We start from the raw sequence: 20974 nt of genomic DNA, 5'->3' as shown, positions 1-20974 counted from the left end.
ATATAGCGCACAGCTGATATATTGTCCATTCATAACAGAATACAACACTATACCTTCCTGGGGGAAAGAGTGTGAATCGCACACTACCGGATGCATGCCCACTACATACATACTTATTTGCAAATCTCAAATAGCGATTTCTAAAAAATCGCTATTTGAGATTCGCAAATCTGGATGTTGATGCATATGGCCTAATTGTTCTTTAAATGTAGTTATTTCAGTCCTTAGTGTTTTTTCCGGAGTTCTTTCACTCTTAGCTGTATAGAGCACTCTCCCCATTGCACAAACGGATGGAATTTCATAAGAAAGAATCTTTCGATCTGGTCTGTCACTTCACAGTTTTTAGACTAAGAATGTTGTCACTAACCTCGCTCCCCAAACGCCCCCACCCGCGCCCCGTACCTTTTTATCTGATCGTTGTGGGCTGCTGTGAGAGACTAAAGCTCACGTCCCCTGCCTAAGACTTGTTAATTGTGCTGCTCAGAAGCATCAGCAGGTCCCCAAGGATTAAACATCAGAGAGGAAGAGAGACAGAGAGAGGGAGAGAGACAGAGAGAGAGAGAGACAGAGAGAGAGAGAGAGACAGACAGAGTGAGTGAGACAGAGGGAGACAGAGGGAGACAGAGAGAGGGAGAGAGGGACACAGAGAGGGAGGGAGACAGAGACAGATAGTCAGATGAGGCAGAGACAGGGGAAGACAGGCAGAGACAGACAGAGAGACAGTGAGGGAGACAGAGGGAGGGAAACAGGGACAGATAGAGACAGACAGATAGAGGCAGAGACAGGGACAGAGAGATAGAGGCAAAGACTAAGACAGACAGAGAGACAGACAGAGGAAGAGAAAGAGGAAGGGAGACAGAGGGTGACAGAGGGAGGGAGACCGAGAGAGAGAGAGAGAGAGAGAGAGAGAGAGAGGGAGACAGACAGAGGGAGACAAAGGGAGACAGAGAGAGAAGGAGACAGAGAGAGAAGGAGACAGAGAGAGGGAGGCAGAGGGAGACAGAGGGAGGGCAACAGATGAAGGGAGACAGAGGGAGGGAGACAGACAGAGGGAGACAGACAGAGGGAGTCAGACAGAGGGTGACAAAGGGCTACATACAGAGGGGGTGACAGACAGAGGCCAACAGACAGAGGGAGACAGGCAGAGGGAGACAGACAGAGGGAGGGAGACAGATAGAGGGAGACAGACAGAGGGAGGGAGACAGAGGGAGGGAGACAAAGGGAGGGAGACAGCGGGAGGGCGACAGAGGAAGGGAGACAGACATGGGGAGACAGACAGAGGGAGTCAGACAGAGGGTGACAAAGGGCTACATACAGAGGGCGACAGACAGAGGCCAACAGACAGTGGGAGACAGACAGAGGGAGACACACAGAGGGAGTGAGACACAGAGGGATACAGAGAGGGAGACAGAGAGAGAGAGGGAGACAAATAGAGGGAGACAGACAGAGGGAGACAGACAGACAGAGGGAGAAAGACAGACAGAGGGAGACAGACAGACAGAGGCTGACAGACAGATGGTGACAGACAGAGGGAGAAGGGCGACAGAGGGAGGTAGACAGACATAGGGTGACAGAGGGAGACAGTCAGAGGGAGACAGACAGAGGGCGATAGACAGAGGGTGACAGACAGAGGGAGACAGACAGAGGGAGTGAGACAGAAAGGGAGACAGAGAGAGAGAGGGAGACAGAGAGAGGGAGACAGAGAGAGGGAGACAGAGGGAGGGAGACAGACACAGGGAGACAGACAGAGAGAGAGGGAGACAGAGGGAGGGAGACAAATGGCGACAGACAGAGGAAGAAGGGCGACAGAGGGAGGTAGACAGACAGAGGGAGGGAGACAGACAGAGGGTGGGAGACAGACAGAGGGAGAAGGAGGGAGAGGGAGGGAGGGAGACAGGGAGAGAGAGGGAGGGAGACAGAGAGAGGGAGGGAGAGAGAGAGGGCGACAGACAGAGGGAGACAGACAGAGGGAGACAGACAGAGGGAGAAGGGCGACAGAGGGAGGTAGACAGACAGAGAGAGGGAGACAGACAGAGGGAGGGAGGGAGGGAGACAGAGGGAGGGAGCAAGAGGGAGGGAGACAGAGAGAGGGAGGGAGAGAGAGATAGACAGATAGAGTGAGTGAGACAGAGGGAGACAGAGAGAGGGAAAGATAGGGAGGGGGAGGCAGAGACAGGGGAAGACAGGCAGAGACAGACAGAGAGACGGAGAGGGAGACAGAGGGAGGGAAACAGGGACAGATAGAGACAGACAGATAGAGGCAGAGACAGGGACAGAGGCTAGGACTAAGACAGAAAGAGAGACAGAAGGTGGGAGACAGAGGGTGAGGGAGGGAGAGGGAGGGAGACCGAGAGAGAGAGAGAGAGAGAGAGACAGAGGGAGCAAAGGGAGACAGAGAGAGAAGGAGACAGAGAGAGGGAGACAGAGGGAGGGAGACAGAGGAAGGGAGACAGAGGAAGGGAGACAGAGGTAGACAGACAGAGGGAGACAGACAGAGGGAGACAGACAGAGGGAGACAGACAGAGGGAGACAGACAGAGGGCGACCGACAGAGGGAGACAGACAGAGGGAGACAGACAGAGGGAGACAGACAGAGGTAGGAGGGTGATAGAGGGAGGTAGACTGACAGAGGGAGGTAGACAGACAGGGAGGGAGACAGAGGGAGGGAGACAGAGGGAGACAGAGGGAGGGAGACAGGGAGAGAGAGGAAGGCAGACAGAGGGAGAGGGGGAGAGAGAGATAGGCAAACAGTGAGTGAGACAGACGGAGACGGAGAGAGGGAGAGGAAGAGAGAGAGAGGGAGGGAGACAGAGAGACAGAGAGAGAGAGAGAGAGAGAGAGAGAGAGAGAGGGAGAGAGAGAGAGAGAGAGAGAGAGAGAGAGAGAGAGAGAGAGAGAGAGAGAGAGAGAGAGAGAGAGAGAGAGAGAGAGAGAAAGATGTGTGTATGCCGGGTCTAGTGGCTCAGTGGACGAAGGCGTCCGCTGCAGGGACCTGTGTTCAACCTCATGGTCATAGTTTTTTTTGTTGCTCTAGCCCCACCCCTCTCCCCCACTGTCCCCACCCCCACCGGTGCGGCCCTTCGCCACAAACCACACTGTAAATTTGGCCCCCGAGAGAAAGTTTGTGAGTACCCAGACTCTAGAACCACATCAACCCGATTTAGAATGTTTGTTTTTTTCCGGTCATTTTTAGTTTTTCCCTCTGTTTTATTGTAGTTGCCAGGTCATCTGCTATGGCGCCTCCCAAGATTTTCCTCTTCCCCCTATGGATTTCTTTGTTTATTTAAGCTATTTGTCTTATTAGATTTTTTTTAATGTATTTAATACTTGTGCTCAATCACGTCGGAGGATGGTGATGAAGTTAAAATGTTGCCCCCCCCCGGAAACATTTCTGCGGATGCCCATGGGTCTAGGCAGCATTAACAAGTAAAATGAGCATGAAAATTAAGCTGCAATGCATAGAAATAAAGTCTATAACCAAAGCTATTGACAATGAAACAACTATTAGCACGATAAAAGGGCAAGAAACAAGTTGAGCACTTATCTCTGTGAGGAGCAGCAAAAAAAGAGGAAGTGTTCTGGTTTGAGGACTGTTATATAGGCCTAGTCTCTCTGGTTATTGTACATCCACACTAAGCATTCTGGGAATGTTTTGTTTATAAATCTTATAAATGATCTTATTGGCTGCTGTTTGTTTGCAGTAAAAGAAAGAGAAAGCATAATCTGAAGCCTCTGATCCTGTAATAGAATTAGTGTATTGAAGTCAGGGGTCTCCAACTGGTTGATTGCGACCTACAGTTACCTCACCGACACTTCTAGAGTAGCTCGCGCGGCGCCCCCTGCATCTTGTATCCAAGATCCAGTATTGTATATCCCATCCATCTCTTTTTAGGTTTTTAGGCCTTTTATGTTTGCAGTTGCCTATTTGCTCCGATTGGCTGTATTGAGCTTAGCTGGGACGGGGCGGGCCAAAGACGGTGATGTTGCTCTTGAAGTCTGCCACCTGCCTTTCGCAGCCTGACACAGTGCTTTGTTTTCCTATGCAACATGTGCCGGGGCGGAGAGGCAGGTTTGTCAGAGCAGGCCAGAAAACCTGCATAGTGCAGGTGGCACAAGCAGTATTGAACTGCTAGTAGCGGGAACCACGCCACTCGACTTTTGCATCTTGGCACTGTGGCAATAATTGATCCGGCACAGAATCCAGCATGCCTGTCTTTGATCCAGGCGCAGCAGATTGGTAAGCCCTGGCCTGCCACACAGCAAATCCTCTGCAGTCTTACAACTGCCAAGGAGGTGCGAGTAGGCACTGATTTTACTCAAATTCCACTACTGCACTTTCACACACTTATTACATTTGACCAGCTGATTTTGCAAAGTTGTAAAAAAAAAGCTCAGGTAAAGTACCAAAAAGAAACAAAAATTATGTCATTAATTAAAGCTTCAAGTGTAAATAATGATAGCTAGGCAATACATGTTTTAATTTGCATTATCTAGCATAATTGCATCATAATACAGAAAAAGACTAAGTGATCATTAATAAATAATGTAAAAAAGACTTTTATTAATACAAATCATCTAAACATGTACGATACATATTGTCTGTAACTATACATGGCTAAAGTTAAATACACAAAGAAGGACAAAATGAATCCTCCTATTTGTATACATGTCTCTCGGTGAACAACTTGAATGAAACAGTCGTTTTGTGTATGCTTCTTGGAAAATGAAATTAATATGGAAATCATATGATAAAAATATTTAAGTAAGAAAAATATTTCCACAAATCATAATATTGAAAATCATGAATATCTGAATGTCAAAAATCAATAATATGTGAAAAGAAGCACAAAATGACACATATGTCCAAGTAGAGAGACAGTAGAGTGGCTCTGGTCATAGATGGATCCTGTTGTGTTGTTTCAACTAAGTAAAGCTGCATTCATGGACTGGGTCCTTGTGAAACGGGAAGTGGGAACTATAGTTAAGCCCCTAATGAGGTTTTGGACTTGTCATTTAAGCTTTTCTTGGAATCGCTTTTGGGAACAGAGAGCCCTGCCAAATCACTGACGCCTTTTTGAGGGGAAAAGCCACACCAGCCTTACCAGCCGCTTATCCTGCCCGCCTCCCGCCGCTCGCTGGACAAACCGAGCCGCCGAGTGGAGAGCAGGGCAGGAGACTACAAGCCCCATCAGCCCAAGCGGGCTGCAACGTAACAAGCCGCGCCAGGAGGCGCATAAAGCCGGCGTCTTCCTCGACAAGCGTGGAATCGCTTTTGGGAACAGAGAGCCCTGCCAAATCACTGACGCCTTTTTGAGGGGAAAAGCCACACCAGCCTTACCAGCCGCTTATCCTGCCCGCCTCCCGCCGCTCGCTGGACAAACCGAGCCGCCGAGTGGAGAGCAGGGCAGGAGACTACAAGCCCCATCAGCCCAAGCGGGCTGCAACGTAACAAGCCGCGCCAGGAGGCGCATAAAGCCGGCGTCTTCCTCGACAAGCGTGGAATCGCTTTTGGGAACAGAGAGCCCTGCCAAATCACTGACGCCTTTTTGAGGGGAAAAGCCACACCAGCCTTACCAGCCACTTATCCTGCCCGCCTCCCGCCGCTCGCTGGACAAACCGAGCCGCCGAGTGGAGAGCAGGGCAGGAGACTACAAGCCCCATCAGCCCAAGCGGGCTGCAACGTAACAAGCCGCGCCAGGAGGCGCATAAAGCCGGCGTCTTCCTCGACAAGCGTGGAATCGCTTTTGGGAACAGAGAGCGCTGCCAAATCACTGACGCCTTTTTGAGGGGAAAAGCCACACCAGCCTTACCAGCCGCTTATCCTGCCCGCCTCCCGCCGCTCGCTGGACAAACCGAGCCGCCGAGTGGAGAGCAGGGCAGGAGACTACAAGCCCCATCAGCCCAAGCGGGCTGCAACGTAACAAGCCGCGCCAGGAGGCGCATAAAGCCAGCGTCTCCCCCGCCTCGCGGGACGCCGGGCGAAGCCCGGGCCAAGGGCGGGCCCGTTTCAGCCCGTTCCAGACTGTGCAGGACTGGACTGGGCCACGGTATTTACATTCTCAGCTTGACATTTTCTAGTGTGACCCATCGTTGCCTCCTGACATTTTATGTGCTTTGCTTTTATTAATAATTGTGTTGTAACTGACGCTATTAAGCATGAATAAGCGTACTAGAAGCAAAAAGACCTCTAGCCTAACTGACATCACAGGCCCTTTAGACTTATTCATTACTAAGACCCATGAAGTCATAGATAAAAGCATACACATCTTAGAACGCAGGGTATCTCATGAATTAGAGGTGGCACGAAGATCATCCATGGGGCCTCTGGCCTCTGCACAAACCCCCTCTCACCAAGGTCCAATCATTCCACTGCTCAAGCAACCTGATAATGCGAATGTATTGATACACACAGTTCCAAATATTGTTGACCTATCTGCCACCCAACTATCACTGGGGTCTAATTCCTGTGAGGATCTTGAAAAAACTCCAGATCTTCAATTTTCACAAAATGAGGTGGATAGTGCAGACTCTAATCCTATGGGCATCCGGGAGGGTGCCATATCTAAGAGGCAAAACATAGAATCGACCTCACACGAGACTATATTAGCTTTGCATAACAACTCAATTCCCCCTAAAGTAACTACAGACCAACTGATCCCTCCCAATAGTGGTGCTGATTGTATAATGACTCTTCATGATGCTGGTCGCCGAGAGATGACAGAGAATCAAGCCCCCGGGGGTGGCATGCAGAAACCATGCACGGCATGTGTAACACTGCATGATTTTATTACAAACAGCATGGGGCGGCTCCTAAAACATCACTTGCAACCACTGGAGAAGAGCATCATGATCATTGAGAAACAATTAGCAAAATTAAATACACCAGTTTTTAAGCAGGATACTCTGGGTACACCTGCTAAAGGTCTGGGGAGCACGAAAGATACAAATAATTCGGCCCAACCCCCGCCTTTACCAGTCACAAGGCCTAAGCCTCAACCGCTTGAAAGCGTTGTGTACCCGGAAGTCCAAAAAAACGACAGGCTAAACAAACAAACCACTTCTAACCCTGCTTCAACAGAAGGGACTGAAAAACGAAAAGGTCCAATTAATAATCTGCAAAAGACCCCGGCCCCTCAGGAGTCAAACAGCCAAGTAGCAAAGCAGAAGGTTACCCAACAAACACCACAAAAAGCCCAACCGCCCCAGTCACAAGTTAATGAGAGGAGAGGCCCAAGGTATAGGCGTCCGATGCATCTCCCGCCCGAGGCTACCCCATACACTGTTGTACTCACGGGGGTTACCGAGCTGGCAGATGGTATGGATGAACCCCCTTGGTCCTTGCGCAATAAGGTTCTGCAGTGGCTGAGCCAAAACAGACCTCTTCATCCATCTGACCATAGCAGAATCATCTCAATGAGAAGAGTGTTCTGGGTTGGCGATACCAAAAAAAGTGTACAGGGCGACTGTATCGTACTTAACTGTGAGGACCCCGCCACAGCTGATTATATCTCCTCATGGCCAGCTTTAGAAAAAAGGGGGGGGATCGACGTACAGCGTCTCTCCTTCTTTTACCCACCTCTAAATACTTCTAACTATGGTGACCCTAACTGTTGGGAGGAAGCCCAGGACTGGCCATGGACACAGGTGGGGCACTATAGTAGAAATAGAAAGAGGAACATCAATAACTACTGGAACAGAGGGTGGGATAACCGTCCCTGGCCATCGAGAAGAGAAAACTCACACTTTGATCATTAGAGGGGGGCCCCCACAAGGAATAGGTACGACTGTCTGGACATGGTCGATTGACCAATAATGGTAACAAAATACAAAAGAAGTAACTCGGGCATCCCAATTAAGTCCAGTAAAAACGAACATCAGATAACCACTGCTAATATCCGCCCATTAGGGACCACACCGGTTCTCCCGACAGGGGAAACAACGTGTGCTCCCGTAACCCCGTTGAACATCACAAAAATCCATAGGGAATTAGAACTTAATAGAGAGAGTGCGGAGAGGTTAGTCCCTCAGACACTGGCATTAGAAACCATCAGACATAAATTCAATCTAAAAATAACCTCCTGGAACATCGCAGGGCTGAATAACAAAGTAAAGGCCCAGTCATTCCTATCTTTTATGGAAAAACATGATATAATATGTTTACAGGAATGCTGGGACAAGGAGGAGACCCATATTGAGGGTTTTAGCACCTTTTACACCCCGGCGATACAGGGGAATCGAGGCAGAGGGTCGGGGGGTTTGTGTATTTATGCCTCTAACTTGTGTAATACAAAATTGATTACATATACTGCAAGCGGTCCTAAAGTAGAGGTGGCCAGTTCTTTGCAAGGACTTATGGTCAAAGCAAAGGGGTGGTCTCTTCTTGTGGTTAATATTTATATTAATCTGCCTAAAGTAGATCCCAAAGCCTTAATAGCGGAGCTCACGAAAATGCTCACGAGAGGTGGCCAGGATGCAGATTGTATCCTACTACTAGGTGACTATAATTGCCATCTATGTCCTTATAGTGCCACAAAAAATTGCGGCATTCATAACTTAAGAGGGGACCCCACTACACACTTTGAACATTCCACTATGGGGAACATGCTAAACCAACTGATGCATGATTGGGACATGGGGTTTGCCAACGAACTATGCGAACCCTCTGTAGCTTTCCAGACAACCTTTTTTGGGCGAGGGTCAGGCACAACAATTGATTACATCTTAGTGTCCAATAGGAACCAGGGCTGCCTGGAAGGGTTTAATACGGAAGATCTGGCATTAAGCGATCACTTTCCTATTAGCACCTCCATTTCTGTCGGGAAGAGGGAGAGCTTTGTGTCAAACATACCTAGTATTCTTCATGGACACGCAGTGTCGTTGGCAAGAAAGAACGGATATGCCATAAAATGGGCAAAAATTAATGCTACAACTTTCTTGGAGGAGCTAGTCCATAAAGAATTGAAGCAATTTATGACATGCCTAGAACCTAACATCAACCCCCAGTCAATTGTAGAGGCCTATGGAAAAATAACTGTCACCATAAATGACAAGTTAACAAAAAAGCTAAAGATAGGGACAGCAAAGAGAGTACATGGCTGGTTTAACTCCGCCTGCTCCAAAGCACACAAAGACCTCTTACAGGCCTTAAAGACAGTCCCTAAAGACACTAGCCTAATTAAGGAGGCCAGGCGAGTTTACAAACAGACCCTAGTCGATAGACAGAATGAATTGAAAGATCAAGCTTGGGATGCTTTAGTAAAGGCAAGTACCGCAAGGGACAATATTTCTTTCTGGAAGGAAATCAATGCTCCTTTCTTCTCTTCGGATACTAAGGCTGACTCAATGGAGATAGCCATAACGGAAGATGTATGGGTGAATTATTTTACCGGCCTATATAAAAAAGATTTAACAATTTCTATGCTAGAATACGATCCGAAAAACAGGCAAGGTGAACAGCCAGCGATGAAAGATAGTTTCCCTCTAAATATAGTTATTACCCCTTCAGAGGTCGAACTAGCAATCTCTCAGAGCGCAAATCTAAAAGCTCCCGGCCCGGATGGAGTCCCCATTGACCTATTTAAAGTTAATGTAGACCTCTGGGCTCCTCTTCTAGCAAATGTCATAAATGCGTATAGCAAAAAGGGTTTCCCCGACACATGGCATGAAGCCATAGTGATTCCAATATTTAAAAAGGGGGATAGACAGGACCCAAAATGCTACCGCCCTATTTCTTTGCTAGACACATTGATGAAAGTGGCAGGGAGGGTACTGCTAACTAAATTGCAATCCTGGTCTAAGAGCAAAGGGATCCTGTCAAAATTACAGTATGGTTTTAAAACTGGCGTAGGCACTGTAGAGCAGGGTTTAAATCTGGCCCTTATAATAAATAAGTATATTGGAAGGGAAAAAGGGAATTTGTTCCTTACATTCGTCGATTTAACCTCGGCTTTTGACTGTTTGGACCATAGTCTACTTTGGAAGGCCCTGGTTGGATTGGGGATGGATAGAAACATTTTACACTTTATACAAGAATTGTATAGAGATGCAGGTGCTACGGTCAGATATGGCAAAAACGGTGAGCGAACTAAAAAATTTCCCATAACAAAGGGTGTTAGACAGGGCTGCATCCTTGCGCCATTCCTTTTTAATTTATATATAAACGAGATAGCAGACTTTTTAAAAGATTTGGAAGTGGATTACCCCAAAATAAATGGCGCCTCAGTACCACTTTTACTATATGCTGACGATGCCGTCATCATGGTTCGCACGCAGCTGGGTCTACAGAAAGCACTAGCAGGTTTCTGATCCTTCATGACCAAGAGAGGCTTAAAAATAAACGAAGGTAAAACTTTCACAATGTCATGTACACTGAGGAAAAATATACCAGATTGCAAAACCTTCGTTAATAACACCAAGATAGCCATGACTAAAACCTTTTCTTATTTGGGCATTATATTTAACAATAAGGGCACATGGTCAACAGCAATAACCTCCAGGAACCTGGCCTTCTCTCGCACGATAGGTGCTCTTAAACAATTTGCCAAGAGATTGGGCAGGAAACCTGTAGATATATTGCTCAAGATCTATGCAGCCAAATGTGTGTCCACTGCTGTATATGGGGCAGGCATTTGGGGTTTAGCAGATAGCACACAAATTCAAATAGTGGAAAACGCCTTTTTGAGGTACTTACTGTCAGTCCCACGTTCCACGTCTACCACTGTTTGCCACAACGAACTGGATCGAGTCCATATCACCGACTTGATAAAGATTGCGCCAGTGATGTTGTGGTTTAAGATCTGGACATGTGATGATACTGGCTTTAATAGGGAAGTAATCCAGGACTGCTTAAACCATTCTGCGTCCAGTAAGCAGCCATGGTTAGCCTATGTAAAAAAGTTTTTGTTTTCCATTGGCAAACCAGATCTCTATCTAAACCCCACATCATGCTCACAAATAGTAAAAAAGGCTTTGAAAGTGGCATGCCTTGACTTATTGGAGGAACGGAGATGGTACCTAGATGGGCACAAGTCCACCATAGTAGCCCATCGTAGCATCCTACATGGCACAGGCCTACATGCCTATTTAGCTCCTAATTATTCGTGTTATCACAGAATGCTCTTGACTCGAATGAGAACGGACTCATTTTACAGGCTAATATCATTCCCTGTCCCGAATGATTGGTCTAGCAATTTGGAGAAATGTCCGTGTGATGACCTATCCAAACAGTCAAATTTGCATTGCATTTTCTTTTGTAAGTACTATCAGTGGGGGAGGAAAAGATACCTGTTACCGCTACTAAAGTTATGGGGTGTGAGAACCTGTAAAACAGCACTGGTTAGACTTTACATGATGCAAGATGAATGTACCATAGTGACAGCGATAACATTTTTGGCTTTTATTGTAAAGTGCAGAGGGACCATGGGAAATGATTAGGACTCCGGGGATATATAAAAAATGAAAAATCGTATTATTGTGTACCTTATAACACCAGATAGTACGTGGACAGCAGTAGACTGTATGATTCCAAGAGCCTTTTAATGAATGTATAATGAATTTTATAAATTTCATATGTACTATAATGAATTTTTACTTGTTCTGTTTTTAGGATATGCATTTTTTTTATAGGAAGTTTTTTAATGAGAAAAGCTTTTAGTCTGCTTACGTTTGTACTTGTACTTGTATGCTTTTATGGTTTTTTGTCAAAATACCGAATAAAGCTACTTTTGAATTTGAATTTGAAGTAAGAAAAATATTTCCACAAATCATAATATTGAAAATCATGAATATCTGAATGTCAAAAATCAATAATATGTGAAAAGAAGCACAAAATGACACATATGTCCAAGTAGAGAGACAGTAGAGTGGCTCTGATCATAGATGGATCCTGTTGTGTTGTTTCAACTAAGTAAAGCTGCATTCATGGACTGGGTCCTTGTGAAACGGGAAGTGGGAACTATAGTTAAGCCCCTAATGAGGTTTTGGACTTGTCATTTAAGCTTTTCTTGGATGATGATGTTTGTCAGAGGTGCAGATGGTTTTTAAAAGGAATATGCAATTATGTATTTCCCGTGAAGGATACATTTGGTGATAAAAAATTACTTTGCTTTCCAAGGCATCCCTTATTTATTCTCATTTGCTTGATTCCCCAGTGATGAGGTCCAAAACTGAGATGGAATTCAAGTGGGAGGAGGATCTATCTATCACATTATCTACACATTCCTGGAATGAATCTGGATTAAAATTCGAAAATCTTCTTGTGGTGCTAACACTGCAAAAGCACTGTGCTTCATTTACAACAGACTTTTTATTAAACCTCATACCCTTCACAGGATTAACCAGGACATCCCTGACACTTGTTGGACTTGCCCTGATGCATTTACTTTTCACATGTCCTCTAGCTTCTGCTTTCTAATTAAAAGTATGGCACCAAATTAATCTCATTTTTCAAAGTAATGTTCCCTTTTCTATTCCCAACGTATTTTTAGGTAGTGTAGCTGAGTACTGGGTTAATTCTCCTTCTCATACGCAGCTACTAGATTTGTTATTAGAACTTGCTTTCCAACAAATCACCCATAACTGGAAAGATTTTACACAATTGTCTTTTAAGGCATGGTGGTATGCAGTTTGTCATAACCACAGATTGGATACTGCATATATGCACCCTTTATCTCTTGATTTAAAACGAAAAGCCATATGGACACCTGTTACTCAATTTTTAGATCACTCCGCCATTGCAGCTTTTGCTCCTCCACCTCTTCTCCAAGAAGTTTACAACCTCCCTGACATTCCTACAAACTTTTTTCAGACTAGTTAACATTAAACGTCTCCTTGTATTCCCTCAAATTTATAGAGTTGATAAATAATCAGACTGTAATGTGGTATTTTTCATGCATTGTATATTCTCCTCCTCCATTTCTTTTATTTCTATTTTACCCCTTTTTGTAACCTTTGGTAATTGCTTTGGATTCTTATTTTATTGTATGCCTTCTTAAGCTAAATAAACTTCTCTTTAAAACTTTTTTTTAAATTACTTTGTTTTGGCAATCATTAGGAATAATTATCTGAGTATGAGTGGAATTTAAATGATTCAATTGTGTTTGCTTGCTTAGAATTACAACACATGTGATAAAAAGCTTATATGCAAACATCTTTTGGAATGTTGTAAATCAATTTAAACACGCAATTCCTTACTCGAGCACCACGCGTGATCCTCTCCTCGAGGCTGTGTTTCTGCTGAGTATCATGAGCTAGCTAGTGAAAGGTGACCATAAATACCTGGATCACACTTTGGGCACCACATGCCAGATAAGATCAGAAAATGGCATTTATTCCCCAGAGTTTCACAGTTTGACCTTTACTTGTAAAGCTGACAGCGAATCTTTCCTTCTCACTGGACTCACACTGGAGTATGGAGCAGTAAGTTGGTCCCTGACTCAGATCCTTCATTGGCAGACTTGTGAGGTGACGATACTGTCTTCCTCCCTCTGAGGGATGCAAGCAGAGAGTCTGATTATAACATAATCAGAACCTGTTTTTCACTTAGCACATTGTAGTACTATGTCTCCATATGCTGTATAATAACACATGCTGCTGTTGAACATTTTATGAAAGGTGTTATCAACTAACACCTAAGGCCGTTGTCAACCAAAGTGCAAAAGTCTAAAACACATGGAGAAAGGCTCTGTTCTCAACCATACAAGTGCAGAAAAACCATCTTCATAAAAAATCATATGACAAATAATGTCAGATAGCCAGTTGAACAATAGTAGCTTTATAAATAAAAAACATGGTGTGAAACTCTGGCCGTGAAGTGTGGGGAAGTATGAACAAATGGGCTCGCGATCAATGCCAGCTTTAGGTGATATTCTTGTACCGGCTTGGACATTAAAATACCGGTGGTCCTCCGATCAAGTGACAAAGCTAAGTGAAACCAATGTCAAATATATACAAAAGTATGAGCTTTTAATAAAAATTCAGAGTGTATTTTTAGTACATGGAGAAGCATTATGGGCCAGATTTACAAATTTCCGTTTTTGCATTTCCTAAATAGCGAATCCTGAGAAAAACGAATTGTGTACCAAAATAGAGATTTCCGAATAACGATTCCTCCAGAGTAGGAATCACTATTAGGAAATTGCTACATATGAAATGCCAAATAATTCATTCCCATGTCCCTGGAGACAAATGCTTTTGCATTTTCTAAATTACGATTTCCTAATAGCAAATCGTAAATTTGGAAATGCAAACCCTAGTGTGCCTATGAGCCTAAAGGTCCCCCTTGATGAACCCCCAAAAAAGTGGAGTACATGTGAGGCACACAAATGTCCTAAGGGTAAATGTGCACTTTACAGCACTTTGAAAAATACTTTTGTGGTGCTTTTCTTTTAAATTGCACCTGTTTGCCATCTGTTTGGAGTCCATGGTAATAACATGTTCTATATGCCCATTTCGAAAACGCCATGTACATGTATTTAGGAAACTGCACAAAGGAAATCCCTATTTGTGATTTCTGTTTTAGGAAATTGCTAAATGCTATTTCTACTGTGTAGAAATTAAATGTTTGTGATTCTCTATCTGCTTTTCCACATATGGAAAGGCAATTTAGCATTTCTTAATGGACTGGTATGGCGATTTGAGGCCATGTGTATGAAAAACGCGTTTTGCGATTCTCAAATTGGATTGTTAGGGAATCGCAATTAGAGAATTACAAAATGCAAAGTATGTAGGTTTTGCTGAATATTTAGCAAATCCTACATATTCCTTATTTGCAAATCGCAAATTGAGATTCGCAAATAAGGAATACCTTCCCATTCATTCCTATGGGCTAAAAGGCCCATAGGAATGAATGGGAAGACATTCTCAATTTGCGATTCCCAATTAGAGAATCACAAATTGAGAATGCAATTTCAAGGTTCCAGGGTTGTCAATAGGACACCCTGTTGCACTTCTGAAATAAGCATGTGCACCACACAGCACTTTGAAAAATGCAAAAAAGTGCATTTTTCAAAGAAATCTCAAATTACCCCCAACCTGAAGTTGGTGGTAATTTGCGATTCCTTAAGCCAAAATCGCACAACTTGGTTGCTTCCTACATTGCATTTAAGGAATCCCAATTTGGGATTCCTTAAATGCATTTGCAAAATAGGGAATCGCAAATGTGATTCCATATTTTGCGAGTGGGTTTTTGTGCTACATTGCACACTGCCTAAATTGCCATCATAATTTGGCTTCATACATATGGCCCTTGGTCTGTTAAGAAATGCTAAATCCTTTCATACATCTGGCCCTTATTCTCAGAACATCAGATTATAACACTGCATTGAGAGGCATTTTTTGAAGTGATGTAGGTTTTAAACATCATGGACTCCCATCATCTCTGATGACAAGGGAAAGTTGCGTATCATGGGCATCATATATGTGGCCTAGGTTGTATTAGTAAACACAGGTCTTTGTTGTCACATAAGAGAGATTTAGTACAGTGCATACTCTAAACTGATGCATTTCAAGGTGCTGTTGTGAGTGATAATGAAGAAAGGGGAGGCATTGTGTTGCATTTATAGTGCTTACTAACCCAATGTGTGGCACAGAAGCACTTACTTACATGGTCAGCAAGCTATGTCATTTAGGGTCTGTGATTGGAAGTATTTTCTTAGCATCACAAACCAACGTGGGAAGTGTTTCCATGTCTTGTTTAAGGAACACCAAGTGGCAATTATCATGTTATGAGACACAGAACGTAGCAGTGTGGTGGATGATTAGGTGACAGATGGATAGACAGTTTATGGTTTTCAGACTTCTGACAGCTTTGAACAATCCATGTAGGTTCCATTGGTATTTCTGGTGAATGTAGCAATCTGCTAGCAGCCTTAGCTGGTTTCTGGAGGTTAGGATCACACAGTTTGTTAAGAGGGGAGCCAGGACGTATCCCAGGTATTCTGGCTTCATGTTAAACGGTTCACCCGATGGATATCTTCTTCCCCTTAGATATGGCTTGGCCACCTCTAGTGCTTCGTAGGGTGAGTTGTGGTCTGTGGAAGATAAGACACATGCAGAGCACCTGGGCAGTTCAGATCAGACATGCTCAACACGGTCACCCTGATACTAAGACATCTTCACTCCAAAATATTATGGGATAATCAGATAATTTTATTTCCAGACTCAGTCAGCTGTGTGCAAAATGGACTATGCATATGTCATAGGTCACACCTCACCCAATGCAGCAATGTTTGGTTTAAAACTCAGTTAGGTTATAGGTCCAGCACATCTTTTCCTGTAATTGATGCTTTCATGTTACATTGCAAATAAAGAGCATGTACTTATTTTAATGATTTTCTGAATTTATACTTGTGTTGCGTACATGTGAATTTCTTGACTCAATAATCCAGGTGAAAGTAGGCATTTAAGAGGGTGATCCCATTAAGGAGAATGGGTATTCTTTAGGAGAGTTATATTGTTTTGAAATGTTCATGATCCCAGTTGTTATAGGTCAAAGTTTACAGGTTTGTTATCATATCTGCAGCTGTCATGGAATATCATTATCTGGAGTAGTTTTGGAAGTCCAATGTTTGCTACATATGTAGGAGTACCCAATAAAAATGAATTGAAAAACTTTCACTTTTGTGAATCGGGTCTTCTGAGTGGTGCAAATTGTAGTCCTCTTCCTAGTTGCAGACATCAGCTAAACTCCACACAACCCATCCTTTTTGGCTCTTCCTAGGTCATGCAGAAATGATAAGGTCATTCGTGAAAAGTAGTAATCCAGAGCTTCATAAATAAACATAGTTAGGGTGAGTTAATTATCTCATTTTGCAAAGGTGCTCTTTAATTTACCTGCATGGCTGCTAATCACAACTGGCCTGAAATACATCACTAAAAGTGTCCACATGGTACTCTTGTCTTTTATGGATTGAATATTGACTTCATCAACATTTCCACTCTTACTTACAGCCTTAACAATGACTACAATCAAAAATGAAGAGTCAGGTCCCTCCATACGGCCAAAGAGTAACACAAACTACTTCCATCAAGAATTGGAGAATGAATTCTTATTTATACAATTTAAAGACAACTGTGTATGTTCAATCTGTGGAGCAAAAGTTGCAGTGCTAAAAAAGAGTATTGTTAAGAGGCATTTTCAACATAACCCCTGCACTGTGCCCACTCCAGAGTACATGCACATTTCCCACCTCTGTATTCCTTAGAATGAATAAGTCAACATGCATTTGTGTTTGTAATGGTCACTGTTGGCCGCAGTTTTATTAAGAATACATGCATATACTTTTGTCATCACTTGCATGACTTTGGTCATAAATCATCATTGGTGAACTGTCATAAATTGGATCATAAAGCATATGCCTTGTTTGTCATACACCTTATCTGCCAAAAATCATATGTACATCACCAATTAGCAAATTGGACTGAGAGTTTCTTGGCGAGTTATTTTGCATGCTTATCTCCTTTCTTGTCCCTTCTGGGTCATATCATTGTTTGGTTGGATTTGCTCTCTCTTTGCGTGGGGGTAGCTTCTCCCCAGAGTTAGACCCTAACTTGCTACCTAGTTAGACTCTTTTGTGTCCTGCCATCCGGTGGTGGGCTGGGCTGTGAGTGCCATCTCTGTTTGCTACCCCCTTTTTTGTTAGGCCAACTCACCCTGCCGTGAGGCATCTCAAAGTGAATGGCCCTACTCCTACACATCGCACACCAGTGTGTCTCCATAACCAACCATTGTACCCCAGGTTCTTCACCATTTGTTTGCCCGCTATCTAGCCCTGCAATGCTGCTGTTCCTTAGGTGAGGGTGGGTGGGAGAAAATTTCCTCCTGCGCCGCTCTCCCGCTCCACGAAGATAGGAGCAACCCGAGGAAGTGGCGGCTTATATACCCCTCACTTTTCCCACCTTGCTGACGGAGTCCCCTTGTTAGGGGGTTTGTACCCTGGCCGGCCCCCCATTGGACAGGGGGGCTGGCGTGTAACTGGTGCCTGCAGCGGGGACGCTGAGTGCCCTTCCCACTCCTGGGGTCTCTAGGGCATCCAGAACCAGTTCTTTCTGGGACTCGGCATTCGTTATGGCCCCGGCCCTCGAGGCCCCCTTCAGGGGCAACCCCTGCGATAACCCCCACACTGTGCCCACTCCAGAGTACATGCACATTTCCAACCTCCGTATTCCTTAGAATGAACAAGCCAACATGAGTTTGTGTTTGTAGTGGGCATTGTTGGCCACAGTTTTATTAGGAATACATGCATATTCTTTTGTCATCACTTGCATGACTTTGGTCATAAATCATCATTGGTGAACTGTCATAACTTGGATCATAAATCATATGCCTTGTTTGTCATACACCTTAAATCATATGTACATCACCAATTAGCAAATTGGACTGACAGTTCATTGGTTAGTTCTTTTGCAGGCTTATCTCCTTCCTTGTCCCTTCTGGGTCATATCATTGTTCGGTTGGGTTTGTGCTCTCTTTGCATGGGGTAGCTTCTCCCCGAAATTAGGCCCCAATTTGCTACCTTGTTATACTCTTTTGTGCAATGCCGTCGGCGGGGGCTGGGCTGCAAGTGATGTCTCCGTTTGCTACCCCCTTTTTTGTTAGGCCAACTCACTCTGCTGTGAGGCATACCAAAGTGAGTGGCACTACACCTACATACCGCCCGTCGGTGTGTCTCCATAACCAACCATTGTACCACTGGTTCTTCGCCATGCTGTCAGGGAGGCTAACGTCTTCTGCACCTCCCCCTTGCACCTTCCTTTTAACATTCGCATCTTTTCTTCTGACAGATGGATCCCGCCCCACCCATAGAGCTCTGGGCGGCCTGGGTGGATGAGCCCATGCCTGATACTTTCCAGCCCATTGGTTTTGCAGAATTTGTTCACAGCGATGTTCAGCTTTTTCCTCGAGTTTTCAACTGCCTTGTGTGACTCTGCTCCACGCCCTTCCCTTCTGCTGATTAGATCTGACCAAATTATAGCTGTACTCCCAAAAGACCTCGCTGCCTCCATGAGGTCCGTCTAGGTGTCGTGGAGGAGTGCCTTCCTCCCCCTTTTTGCCAGGTCATTACCTCCCAGATGGATTATCAAGATATCCAGTTGCCATGCTGCGTCCACCTGCAGGTCCCTCAGGGTCCCGGGCAGCTTGTCCCATCTCATCCATCGGATGCATGTGTCAACCGGTCTTCCTGCCTGCTTGTGGCCCCCTCACCGCCAACAAGACCACATTCTAGCTACGAAGAAATGGCCCACCACCCACACCAGGTGCGGTCTCCTTCCTGCTGAAGCAATGATCACCAATGTCAGACTGCCTCTTGTACTCGAGGAGGCACCCCTCTACCCATGCTGCAGTCATTGCGCCCGCATCGTGGGTGGTGCTACAATAATTATGGTCTTATGTAGGTCCTGTATGCCCAGGACCGCCATCTGCCTACTGGTTGTATCCCCGCCTCCGTCATCCCGTCTTGTGCTGCTGATATCGCTGCCCAGATCTTTTTCTCTTTTTTCACCTATTTCGAGTTTCAGCCAGCACATGATTGAGCTAACAGCACAATGAATACGTCTGTGGTAAAACAGAGTTCGTTTAAACTTGTATTTTCTAGTTAGATGCACTTTTTATTTATTTTTGCATACGCAATATTCTTTTATATTCAGGAGGTTCTCTTAGACATTAATATATCCAGCGCATGTATAATGCGGTAATTTTTGATATTAGGGCAAGGTTGCGAAACAATCGAGTAATACTACACACATGAGGATATATTTAGAATCATTTTTTAATGGCCCCACACTTCATTATTAATACTAATCAATAAACTCTTAGATGGGCTCATTTGAAGATCTTCCAAATACGTGTAGTTTAGGAGTATCACACGTAGACGGTAGAAAGCAATAAGACTGCCATTAGTAAGGAGGATAAACCAAGCAGCGCACAGATAGTCCCCTCTTTGTGTCGACTGAGGTAGTAAACACCGGGCGAGTTCCGCACCATGTGATCGACAGGGCGGACTCGCACCGGGAAATCATTCAGGACGCCGTTGTTGGAGGCGCCAGGTTAGTGTTCGTATTGTGCAGCAATTGAAACTCTAGGTAAGGGCGGTTGCCGCGTAATAGATAACTCACCAAGAGTTTTTATTTAAATACAGAGAGCAGCACGTCAAATACTTCTGAACAGTGCGTGGACCCGCATGGAAGAGTGGCGGTAAGATTAGTTATTTGGTTAGGGTTAAACAGTGATTGATTCAAAGTATGTCGGATGGTAGTAGTAACACATCGTTACTTATGCATTATTCAGATGTTGGCACAGAGAGGCCTTTCGCAGGACGATAACTAAGAGCAAGGAAAAGTTGTTAATAGGACCGTACGTATTTTTCTGTTTTCTTTTGGCAATTCAGGGTTAAAGGTTAACAGTAGTTCACCCGGTGTAATTACCATCAGCATGTTTAATAAGTTGCCACAGTTAGGAGCATGGCTCTCCTTTAGGAGTATGTAAATATTTCCACTCATATACGCTTTCTTTTATAAGTTGTTTAGACCCGCACATTTTGAACCTAGTGATGGCTTTATGAAACACGGGTGTTTTATGGTGGCGTGTACCTTTGGTTGCTTTTTCTTCAGTGTTCACTCCAGCACATACTTGCGAGATGTAATCTGTATATACGAAATCACTTATTAGAGTTTGGTTTGTTGTTGTTTTTTAGATCCTGTTGAATCTGCAGTTTGAGACACCAATCATTCAAGGATTATTGAATTTTGTTTGCAACTGTTTAATCCCTGAAGAAGGGTGCATTAAGCACCCGAAATGCATTGGGTTTTGCTTTTCGAATTTCAATTATTGACGAATTATTATTACAATTTCACTTGGATTGGAAATATGTTGTGTTAATATTTTCAAGTGTTTCATGTTTTTGACCATGAATATTCTGTGAAACCAGTAAACATAAATACATATTTTTTGATGTATAATGTGGAAGAGACAGATAATT

Source organism: Lissotriton helveticus, chromosome 11 (genome assembly GCF_964261635.1).
Source record: "Lissotriton helveticus chromosome 11, aLisHel1.1, whole genome shotgun sequence".
Classification (NCBI taxonomy): Eukaryota; Metazoa; Chordata; class Amphibia; order Caudata; family Salamandridae; genus Lissotriton; species Lissotriton helveticus.
This window is presented reverse-complemented; position numbering follows the sequence as displayed.